This window comes from Aulonocara stuartgranti (assembly GCF_965226115.1).
Source record: "Aulonocara stuartgranti genome assembly, chromosome: 23".
NCBI lineage: Eukaryota > Metazoa > Chordata > Actinopteri > Cichliformes > Cichlidae > Aulonocara > Aulonocara stuartgranti.
In genome coordinates, this window is record NC_138958.1 from 29,900,278 (window position 1) to 29,912,897 (window position 12,620).

Sequence of the window (12,620 nt, forward strand, 5' to 3'; positions counted from 1 at the left end):
TTCACTTTCACACTGCCGCATTAAATGGTCTGTATTTGTATAGCGCTTTACTTGGTCCTAAGGACCCCAAAGCGCTTTACACTATACACAATCATCCACCCATTCACTCACTGGTGATGGCAAGCTACGTTGTAGCCACAGCCGCACTGGGGCGCACTGACAGAGGCGAGGCTGCCGGACACTGGCGCCACCGGGCCCTCTGACCACCACCAGTAGGCAACGGGTGAAGTGTCTTGCCCAAGGACACAACGACCGAGACTGTCGGAGTCGGGGCTCGAAAAGGCAACCTTCCGATTACAAGACGAACGCCCAACTCTTGAGCCACGATAAAAAACAGAACTGTGCTTATAAACCAAAGGCACATGGACTCACACTTGTTTCATTAGCAAGAGTTTAGCCATCCTCCCTGAATTAGTGATTTTCTTGACAGGAGGAGTCAAAACAAATTCAATTTGAGCCTGTGTTACTTTAACTAACCATGATGGACCTGTCCGCACTCTTTATCATAATTTTCCTTCTTTGGTGTTCATGTCATGTTCATTCCTCCACCCATGCAACGAGGAAGCATTTCACTGTGCCACAGCAGAACTCCAAGGTTGTGCTTGATTTGTTTTGCTGTAAAACTATTTCCAAGAACGACTAAGAATAGTTTTCTTATACATTCCTTCCTGTGGACTTTGCTGATATTCTCACATTTAAGCGAGCGTGCGATTGTGTATGAATGACATTGACTTGACTTAACTCAGACTTGAAAACAGTTTCAAACATTATCTGTAAGTTTTTCCTCATCTCAGAGCTGCATTTTCATTTGAATATGGATTACTGATATATAATGTCTGTTTCTGTTAAAGGAGTCCATGCTGAATGTTCTGTACTGTATATTCTACTACATGTTATCAGAAACATGTTCTTACAAGGGCCTAATTTTAAATCATGAAATAAGAAAATACTTGATTAAATGATTAGGTCAAGTGTATCATTTAGGGGTGCAATTAAACGTTTAATTGACCATGGATCATCAGCAAAATGTCAGAAAATTGTAAAAATGCCGATCATGGTTTCCCCCAGCTGAAGATAACATATTCAGATTATTTGTTGTCCAACCAACCATCCAAAGCTAATTGAGGTAATAAAGCTACTATTATTCAAAACAATGGAAGCAGAAAATCCTCACGTTTGAAAGGCTGAAAACATGGAATAATTTCAATTTTTGATTAAAAAAATTGACTACAATGATATTTGTCAGGCCAGTATTCATTATAAATGTGAAACTTTTGGAAATATTTGTGATCCCCCACCTTTCTTTAATCTCAGGTTCTCCTAAGGTTCCTGGTTTGATCTCATGCCTTATTTCAATTGAATTTTATTCATCGTTGTGGACTTTTTGTTATTTAAGGACTATTCATCACCTTTTGGTTATTGTAGTGTGCGACTTCACTTGAACCCCAGTTTGTGATACTAGTGTCATGATGAAGCACATGGTCTCACATCGGATGGGTGATATTGATGAAGAGAGACAAACATAATGGCTGTGTGTTCACATCTACATCAGACAGCTAAAATTGTATACGTTGTATTCTGCGCTACCATGCTCTGCATCTGTTAGCCCAATAACTAAACGTGTTCCCTGAAAAGCCTTTTAACTGCTGCTGCAGGCACCACTGACGAGTAGCCATCCCTGTTTTAGTTCTTTGAAATCATAGCTGTTGAACTGTAGCGTACAGATGGGTCAACAAACTGAGTCACCCATACCATGTATTTATTAAATATCTCTAAACCCAAGCAGAGCACTCATAGCATACTTTTATACATGAATTAATACCATGGCTTGTTCAGTGTGACTCTCATAAGGCGGAAGTACCACAAGAGCAGCCATTACTCTTTTATATTTTTTTTAAATATGACATCTTTGTATTTATCATAAATCTTAATAGTCAGTTTAAAATGAAGCAATTTGTGATTAGGTTTCAGAAACATAACATCTTTTTTAACCAGTCCACCTTGACACCATTTAATCCATAAGTCCAGTATCACAATATTTAGAGATACAGCTGTGGTCAAAAGTTTAATGGGCATGAGTGTCATGCTTATCTTTGGTTTTTTAAAGATTTCTTTGAATTGTTTTTTTTTTTTTTTTTTTTTTTGGTGGAATGATTGTTCAGTATACATCATTTATGACTTTGAAAAACAAGAATTAGGTGCACAAGTTTGAATGTATTTTGAATTTTCTCTAATCAAAAGTACACATGCAGTCTCAAACATTTTCAATAAATTGAAGTTGGAACTTTGGGAAGACCACTCCAGAAGCTTAATGATAGTCTGCTTTTTCCATTTCATGATTAGGTTTGATTTTTGTTTGGGATCATTGTCCTGTTGGATCACCAAACTGTGTCAAACTTTTAATTGTCTTTTGATTTGAGGTCAAATTGAAGAAATTGTAAATAGTCCTTCTTTTGCATTATTGCATCTACTTTATGCAATGTACCAGTACCACTTGCAACAAAACAACCCCAGAGCATGATGCTCCCATCACCATGCTCGACAGCTGATGCAGTGTTCTTAGGTTTGAAAGCCTCGCCTTCTCAAACATAACTAAAATCTTTGTCTTGCCTGACCATAAAACCTTTCTCCAGAAGGCATTTGGAAGGCATTTGAAGTTTTAGTCAGGCTTAAAGGTTTTGGAGCAAAAGCTTCTTTCTGTTTAAACTGATGATCTTTTGAACCTGCAGTTTTTTGGAAATGGCTCAAAGAGACATTTGGAAGGTCTTCACATTAGACCTTAGATCTTCAATGAGTTCCTTAGACTTTCCCATTGTTTTAAGCATTGATCAGTCCAGTAAATGCTGTCAAACAAATCCTTTTTATGCTGGCAAAGACAAACTACCAGTTGAGAATGAGAAATTAATAGGCCTTGACCTTTCAGCTCAGAACCATTTATTAAAAAATTGAGTGTATACATATATTAGAGTCTGTATGTGTAGTTTTGACACTGTGCAGATTAGAACAAATACTTGTTCACCCAATTTTAGCTTTTTAAGTCATTAAAGGTGTATGCTGCACAATCACCCTGGAAAAAGAACAGGTCATGCTCATGATGAGTGTATGAAAACCTCTGCCCACAACTTAACTTTACATATAAAATCTTATACAGCTCCACATCTAGGCTGCTCATTTATTCTTACAGAAAAAAAAACCCAGATAATGTCAAGAAACCAAAGTGTTTCAGTAATAAAGTAGTAGTAGTTTCCCCCTGCTGTTTTCTGCCACTGAATGGCAACAGAATGTGTACATCTGAAGAGCACTCTCTCACTCTCTTTTAAAGGTGTTACCTATCACTCAAGAACAGTGTTGGGACTAACGCGTTATTAAGTAACACGTTACAGTAACTACGTTATTATTGTGGTAACGAGCACGGTAACTAGTTATTATGCCAAAATCAGGAACGCGTTAGTCGTTACTGGGATTTAGATAGGGTCGTTACTCGTTACTTCGTGTGGTGGCATCGCGGAGCTTCCACAGATTCAGTAACATTAGCAAGTGGTGGAGGCCAGCAGGTGGATGAAGGAAAGGGGACGCAGAAGGAAAAGAGACCCGAGGCGGCCGCCGGTCCAAGTGTGAACTGAACTTCAGGTAAGAAGTTATGACCTGCAGTCTCTCTGGGTCAGATATGAACCAAGTTTAGGTGGAGTTTATTTTCGTTATTCTGACTTTTTCCGTACTGCGTGCTAGCTAGCATGACGGAGTTTCTATACAGCTGGGTGGTGCTATGTTACTGATGTTGAACTTTATTTTGTTCATAAGTTATTAGAGTTGCCAACCGTCCTGTCTGGTATTCAGAGAAAATATTACGTTTCTTATTGAGGTGAAAAGGAACAGTTTGTCCCGTAATTCAGCTGCAATGAAAAAGGCACAAAGCTGGAGTTATTCTGTGTCTTTGCTGCACAGCTGCCTCTTCTTCTTTCATTCTCCCCCCTCCCTCTCCCGTTTCTACTTCAATCATGAAAACTGATCAATGATCAGCTGATCGGCTCTCTTGTTTGTTTATCGCTCACTTTGCACTGAAAGAGGAAACCAGCGGATGTCGCGCTAAACAACAGCAGCACGTTTAAGCTTGATCAGCTGTTGTTAGAATTTATTTAATATTAATTTCTAGTATCAGCTGATGTTTGCTGGAGCCACAGCTGTAAACCTGCTGGTCATGATATAGTTTGGTTATCTGGTGAGAGGGAAACATGAAGATGAAACCAGGAGATGTCCTTACTGGATCATCAGAGCTGAACAGGTGATGGAGAAACAGGTTTACCTTTTAGGTGACATGGATGAGTTGAAGGGAAGTTATGAACTGTTTCTGAGAGACAAATAACACCAGGATCCTTTTTTATGTAGCTGACAGCTGGTAACTGTGCAGGGGTGGGTCTAGCAAAGTTTTGCCAGGGGGCCAGATAGGGCATTAACAGGGAGAGGGGGGCACAAAGAAATACTTTCTTATTCTCATTTAAAATGTCTAGCTTTTAAAAAATAATTATCTGAATCTTACAACAAACGATTGATAGATTGATGCATATATACCATCAAAACAGTGAACATCACTGTCACAACAGTGTTTATTTTCATTCAAAGGCTTTATGATTTTTCCTATATTGGTGGGCCAGTCTCTAGTCAAAATGTCCGGGCCAATTTTCTGTCCCAGTCCAGCTCTGTATGCAGCTCATCTGCAGTCTGGTGTTGCCTACATCTTCCTATTCAGAAGGCAGAATTTCAGAGTTCTGAGTACAATCGAAAGCACCACGACTGCAGTTTTTGTGTTGGATGTAAAAGGCGCACATGACGCTGTGACGTAGGCTAGAATCATGGCAGCAGTCAATGACGGTCCAGGCGTGGGATTTCTCTCGTGGAAATATGCACATTATCTTTTCCTTTCTATTGGTAGGTGGCACAGTGCACTTGTGGCAAGTAAGCAAGCTAGAAGACTGGCAAAGTTATGGAAGAAACACATTAACAAGAGAATTCTGAGTAAAACCAAAGTTACTTTCCCTAGTAACTAGTTACTTTGAAAGTAACGAGTAACTTGAAGTAACTGAGTTACTTTTGAGAGAAGTAACTAGTAATGTAACTAAGTTACTATTTTAAAGTAACTTACCCAACACTACTCAAGAATACACTCTAGTAAGTGTAGTAGTTTCGTTTGAAAAGAAGGCAACTTTAAAATATGAAACCTGGGTGCTTATTATCCATCCATCCTCTTCTGCTTATCCTTATCGGGGTTGTTGGGGGCTGGAGCCTATCCCAGCTACCATAGAGTGAAAGGCAGGGTACATTCTGGACAGGTGGTTAACCTGATGCAGGGAGACACAAAGAGACAGTTTATTAACAGTATCAGATATCACAATCTACAAATGACTTACAGAACACTAATGTGTCACTTAATAAGAATTTATTAAATGGTGAATATGTGTAACTTATTGTAATTTGCTAGCCAATGTATCTATATGTGAAACGTCTTCCTTAATTGTATTCAGCACTGGACTTAACTGACATCATGCATCCATATTCAGCATACCCACCATTCCTTCCAAGATTACCTGGAGTAATTATGACTTGGGCAAAGATATGAATACTATCTATGAGCAAGGAAGTCATAATAATGAAAATACTGATATGATAGGAGCACAGCATAATAAAAGGGGCTGCTGAGTAGGATTAGGAAAGTTGTAGGATCCAGCATTTTTTACAGCTTGACCCATGTTTGGAATTAAAAAAGAAATCTGAAGTTAGATCAAAAGAATTTTTCATTAAATAGTAAACTCTTAATTAATTGTCATCAATCCAAGCAACAAGCGGTGCAGTAGTTTTTGGTCTTTGTGGAATATTTACTGTCTTTGCCTCAATGTTAATATTATTTCAAGAAATCTTTTTTTTACCCAAGTAACATGTACTTTTTTAGAAGCTGCACAGAAAAGTATGTCACCCTTCCCCAACTGATACCCCTTGATATCTCCACATCTTTCTGATACACTGTGAGTCTGTGCTGATCAGTCCTTAAACATTGCCTGACTGACACATTTAAACAGTGTTTGAAATTGTGTGAGCTTCCACACACAGACTCACAGTCTTCCATAACCTGCCTTTAAATTTGTAAAAAAAAACACCACAGTGCCCTGCTTACATTTAGCAGCAATGATAAATTGTCTGGAAATTTGCCAGGGGCTCTCTTTTATTGGTTTTTACAGCAACATGAAGTCCCATTGGAGAGTAAGTCTGACCCAATAACAACAGAAATGGATTTATGATAAAAAGGTACAGGAAATGCTGCTATGGGAAACTGAGCGACTAAGAGAGAGCGTCTTTGGGGAAAGGAAGTGAACTATGGACAGGAATTTTTGAAGCTAATTATATATATTTTTTGCTTGCAAAACAGACTGTTTTAGTAAAAGATTACTAGCCATTATTATTATTCAAATTATTCCCCCAGCCTCCCTGCTCCAACACCAAAAATACAAACAAACAAAACAAGAAATGATAGCTCTCATTTATTTGCCACAGTGCCAAGGACGCAAAAGTGATGGTGATGCTTTGAGGAAGAATAAGCTATAACAATATATTTGTCATGATCCTGGGCCATGTTGGCCCAGTATTCTTAGTTCTCATGTGTTCACGTTCCTGTGTTCTGCCGTGCCAGCATTAAAACTGTGTTTCTCGAGTTCATCCCCGTGTCTGTGAGTTATGCATTTGGGTCCTCCTCCTGCTTGCCACACAGCGATCCATGACAATATTGAGCCGAGAGGCGCAATGCGAAGTTGCTTGATGAGGATTTGTTTGTAGAGGCGACCACTCTGACATTACACAGCTTTTTATCAAAGTCCCATATTTTTAAATATTTTCTATGAAATAAAAAGTTTAAACATTTAAATGGCTTAGCTGTCAATCTACAGTGCTGTACAAATATCTTGATCCACTCCTCATTTTTTGAGATTCTGCTCAGAAATAGGTGCAGTGATTTATTGAAACATGCAAACATACATCAAAAAACAGTATATAAGGCAAAAACTGTCAGAAAGTCAGTATTTGGTATGACCACCTTTATTCTTTAACATAGTCATTTCTTTAAGTAGTCTTCAGGAATAATTCTCAAGACTTCTTGAAGGACATTCAAAGCTCTTCTTTGGATGTTTCTGCCTTTTGTTCTGTTCTCTGTCAACATGATCCCACACTGCTTCAATAAAGTTGAGGTCTGGACTCTGGGGAGGCCAAGCCATGACTGATAGTGTTCCACTACGGGGGTTTTTTCTATCTAGGTATGGTTTTACTCCACTTGCAATGTGTTTGGGATCATTGTCATGCTGTAAAATGAAGCTGTTGGTCTTGAATGGTGGGTCAAAATCTGATCCAGGTCTGGATAATTAATTAATCCCAAAAACCACTTAAAAAGTCTAGAAAGTCTGGCTTCTGGAAAGCAAAAAATAAAGAAATGACGGGTGGCTCAAAATTTTTGCACAGTGCTGAAAACCTCAGCCTCATTTATGAATATTCTTGCATCCACAACACAACAACATAGGATCACTATCTCCACATCTGTGAGTCCCACTCAGAAGTTCTTTTGCTATATGCAGGGAGACATAGCACCAGATCAATGCTACGTGGTACATCAGGAGGTTCCAGCAGAAACACAGGAGGAAAAGAGGCATGAAAAACTAGTACACATACCAAAAGTTTCTTATGTGCATTAAATGGGTGGAATTTGAGGCTAAATAAGTGTCTTGACAAACAAACCATTTCAATGGATTAAAAGTTGTTAAGCTTCTACATAACCTCGGAACAAGCTGTCATCAGCTCAAGAAACATTATCATCACTTCGTCTGTGTCTGTCTCTCTCTCTCTCTCTTCTGTTCTCATCTCTGCGAATGACACACGGAGGGAAGCAGAGGAAGCACACATGATGCTGAGAGAGGCCACGATTAGCAAAGCCGGCTGGGAGTACATTATCAGTAATCATATGTTTAAAGCACTTGACCACCGAGTTCTGAGTGAACCCGTCTGACACTGTGGTGAAAATCTGAAGTTCAGCTTAAAATCAGTAAATCTTTTCTTTTTTTTAAAGTCTTGCAACAGATTCAATTTATTTTTCACTAATGATGTTTTTTTCTAGGCTTTCTTTTTCTTCTGCTTTTGTGTTTATGCAATATAAGAGCACTTTTACCCTATGGAAAAAAACAAAGACATTATAATTACTTGGAAGCGCGAGTCCTTAACAGTATATGTGGACAGCATGCAGCAGATGGTAGCCTTTGGATTGCTTAATCCTCTAGCTTCAACATCATCATTTAATGTTTTACCCAACTTTCATAAAATTAGTTTTGACCAAAACTGTTGGTTTTGTCAGATGTCTAACAAGTATTCTCCTCTCATCTAACACTTGCTCATGTCTGATATTGTAGCCACAAGAAGACTTTTAGGAGTGATAATCAGGAAACTGGAAGTTACAGTTACATCTCATTAAGACTATCTGCTCTTGGTAAATCCAGAGGAGCACAGCTTGCTGTCTGAATCAGGGCAGCATTATCAAGCTGTCAACACACACTGAAGCTTAAATCCCAGAATAACAAACCCTGAATGCCCCTGAATGTGAGACTCTGGACAGTTTGAAAATAGAGCTGCCATCCACCACTGTCCTCTCACTCACCCTGTGTGTCAGCATTGTTAATGTTAACTTGATGTATCCACATTAAAGAACATTTTTCTTCAATGCTTTTACAGTAATGACACCGCTCCTTTAGGTGGTCCACGGCACCAGTTAACACAATTAGGACAGATCAGGCTGCTTGCTGGCAAATTATACATGCAGCAGCTGTCAAATCTGAGTGTTTATGTGCTAACTTGTTAATTTTTTAATGCGTTTCACTGGCACCCGCAAACACAATGAAAAATAAAGAAAAACATTTTCTTAAGTGCATGCTGCTAGTACTGGGTTGGAGTCCCCAACAGAAATGCCTTAATTCATAACGTGAATTTAACAAGGTGCAGGAAACATTCTGCAGAAATCCTGGACACAATTGCTGCAGATTTGTACAGTGCAAATCTCTCGTCCTAACACATCCTAAAGGTGCGATATGGGACTGAGATCTGACGACTGTGGAGGCCATTTCAGTGATCTCATTGTACTGTCATGAATTTTAATATTTGACATGCTAATCGAGTGCTGTAGAGTCTGAGCTGTAGCTCTTGGGTTTTTTGCAGTTCCTCTGAGCATTGGACAGTCTGACCTTGAGATAAATTTGCTGGGACGTCCACTACTGGGAAGACTGGCACTGCTCTTGAATGTTTTCCACTAGCAAATAATCTTTGTCACTGTAGAATGATGGACTTTAGATTGTTTGCACACTGGGTGCTAATCCTCGCTGATGATCAAGTAATCAAGTGTATTTCATTAGCAGCACCTGATTGCTACTTACCCTGTTAATTTCTACGGAATCAGTAAGGGTATACTTAGTTTTCTTAATATCGCTTGTGCATTTTGACTTAGTTTTTGTTAAAGAAATAAATATCCAATGTAATCTTTCATGTTTTGTAGTTCACCTGAGGTTTCAAGAACTGAAAAGGACCACTTATTTTTAATACATCCTGGCAAGTAAAAGCTTATAATTAAAGTACCAAAATGGACCCCTTTTTGAGTACTCTATTGCAGCAATAATTGGATTTAATGATTTTTACCCTTGAGTGCCAAGTAACTTTTCTGAGTATTTACCTCATTCATTACCTCATTCACCTTACTAACACTAGCCAAACGGTTACACTGTTGACAGGTAGTCTTTTTAGATATTTATATGTTTACCAGCATGCTGTAATAGACCGTAGCAGAGTGATGTCAAGGTCTTACTTTTTACAGCTAGATGTATTTGTACATTTGTCAAATGTTCCCATTTGTATTAAAAACCAATGCATGAAAACTAGAGAAAAAAACAATATACAGTAGTATGTGGCTCTTTCTTCTCATGGTGCTGGTGAAGTTGTCAAATGTCACTTTGTTTTATAGCTATCAATAAACAAAATCTGCCATCTCAATGCTGGGCATCGTCATAATCATCAGAGGCCTGTATATGATGACACGTGGCAATTTTAAGTTGCGGCATCACCTTTGTCCATACATCAGTTGTTGAAATGTACAGTAAATATGTTTTGTTTTTTTTTATTTTAAAGAAATCTCTGATTAAATAAATACTAAGTGCTACTTATAAGTAAATAAGAAAGTAGTACTTTCGTTGTTCGATTCAAAAAAGTCCAAAAATTAAAGACTTCAATCGTCAGGCCCAGCCAATCAAAATAAAATGGCCAACCAGCTACTTTCCTTTGAATCCAGGACTGGAAACATCATAAAAGGCACACTTACACACACAGTGACACACAGATGCACAAACCCCTCCTTAACTCCAAGTCATGCCATTCTTCAGCACACAGTCATGCTTCATCCCCTACTGTGGATGAGTGTGTTGGCATGAAAGTTTGATTTATCCTCGTAATATCCATCAGGTCAGTGGGACCTTGGGAAGGCTCGGCCATAAAATCAGGGCTCTGGCTGGGCCTTTTTAATACAGTCTCTGTAAAATGGCTGAAGGTCAATGGCACTCTCACTCAATCAGATAGAAACAGCTCCTGCAGCTGGAGCAACTGTTGTTGCATTAAAGTTGGACAGATACACTGCGGTAACACTGCTCTGAATAAAAGATGTTTGTTCACCTGTGAGACGACGACCGTAGGATGTTACACAACAGAAACTCAGCTATTAGAGAAAGATGTGCCCCCCATGGAGATGTCATTACTCTGAGGTAAAAGGTATCAGTTCTATAGTAGGAACACAGTAAAAGTTGTCAGCTCTGCTGGAGAAAAAGTCAGAGTCACAGAAATGACTCGGAGTAAAATGCTATGCAGTAAAAACACTGAATAAGATCTCTGTTTTCCGGTAGAAGCACAGCAGCTCAATTTTAAGGGAGGTTTTATTTCTTCTTACACATTCTAAAATTTACATCTTGTATGTGTCATGTCTGCAAAAAGAGATCAGCTTATGAAAACAGATCATCACCAGGCTGCAGATCATGTACTCTGTAATACACAGTAAGCCTCAGCAATCCTTACACATAACACAGGGGCATCAGTCTCGGCTGAGCCTTTCTGAATGGTTGAAGATTTGATGTTGCACGCTGTATCAAACTAAAGTCCAAATAGGTGACCTTCTTATCTGATTTATCTGACCATTGCAAAAATACTGCCAGATGTTGGCTCAACAATTGTCAAGCTTTACCTGACCAACAATAAGACAGTGCAGACAAGCATGATAAACTGAACGCTTGAAAGTGAGGCAGAGTATTGGGACAAATACCTGGAACTATCCATCAGGAACTGTCATTCATCTTAGAAGTGTAGAAACCTCATGGATAAGAGGTGAAAACATCCAGTTATCTTCATTTCAAGTATTCAAGACTACCATGACCTGAATGACTGAGAACCTTCACAGATTGCTCTTCTTGAAGATCTACGCAAACACAATGAGATTTACATAACAGGATTTTAATCAGCAAAACCTCAAAGTAATAGTAATAATAATAATAATACATTTTATTTAAATAGCGCCTTTCAAAGCACCCAAGGACACTGTACAACAGATAAAAACTGGAAATATACACAATGATAAAAATAGAAGATAAAAGTTAAAACATACAGAAATTTAAGAATAGGCAATTTTAAACAGATGAGTTTTGAGGGTGGACTTAAAAAGAGAGAATGAACTAATATTTCTGAGGTCCGGGGGTAGGGAATTCCAAAGTCGAGGGGCAGAGCAGCTAAAGGCCCTCCCTCCCATTGTGATCAGACGAGCAGAGGGAACAGAGAGAGAAAGAGAAGATGAAGATCTGAGGCAGCGGGATGGGAGCTTCATCTGTAATAAGTCAGAGAGGTACGGTGGAGAGAGAGAATGAATAGCCTTGAATGTATACAGAATTATTTTAAAATGGATGCGAAATTTGACCGGGAGCCAGTGAAGTTGCTTCAGGATTGGGGAGATGTGGTGGGTAGAAGAAGTCCTAGTAATAATACGGGCAGCAGAGTTCTGGACACGTTGGAGCTTGTTGATAGATTTTTGTGTAAGGCCAAATAATAATGAGTTGCAGTAGTCAATTCTAGAGATAACAAGATTATGGATGAGAATGGCAGTGGCGTGAGGTGTGAGGAAGGGGCAGAGGCGTTACGGAGTTGGAAATATGCTGCACGTGTAATATTGTTGATATGTGAGTTAAAGGATAATGTGCTATCGAGAATTGTGATGCCTCAAAGGCATTTATTTCATTTATCTTTAATGTTTGCTTAAAGTAATTCTTTTGCATGTATTTAAGTTAGAAAGAACAGTAAAAAGAGTTAAAAATGTTAAGAAGCTTTAATTTTGAAGGTGAACTTGCTAATAACCTCACTTCCTGGTGGGCTACCTGTATTGCTTCATTTCCTGTTTAATTCCTCTTCCTGGATCTCTAAGAGGGAGAGTGACATGCGGTCTTGCTCTGAGACTTATCCACAGCCATCCACTTGGGAACATTGTTCAGGCAACGCCGTAAGTGTATATATTTCATGATGAAGGT

The 12,620-nt window shown here is 38.8% G+C and overlaps 1 protein-coding gene and 1 long non-coding RNA gene across 6 annotated transcripts in view; one reads left to right on the forward strand and one right to left on the reverse strand.

Moving 5' to 3' along the window:
- LOC309701186 (uncharacterized protein) overlaps positions 1-12,620 on the forward strand; it is a 38,075-nt gene that overhangs the window by 13,573 nt on the left and 11,882 nt on the right. For 3 of the 5 annotated variants that reach the window (XM_082525239.1, XM_082525242.1, XM_082525240.1), the window contains exon 1: positions 12,418-12,592. The exons of the other annotated variants lie outside the window; for them this stretch is intronic. The gene's annotated coding sequence lies outside the window, so the exon portion shown is untranslated. Of the gene's footprint in view, positions 1-12,417; positions 12,593-12,620 lie in introns of those variants that run through there. 5 annotated transcript variants of the gene reach the window in all.
- LOC309701212 overlaps positions 1-12,620 on the reverse strand; it is a 74,193-nt gene that overhangs the window by 1,240 nt on the left and 60,333 nt on the right. Inside the window, exon 2 of the long non-coding RNA XR_014274915.1 lies at positions 5,217-5,336. This is a non-coding gene — a long non-coding RNA (uncharacterized lncRNA). The remainder of the gene's footprint in view (positions 1-5,216; positions 5,337-12,620) is intronic.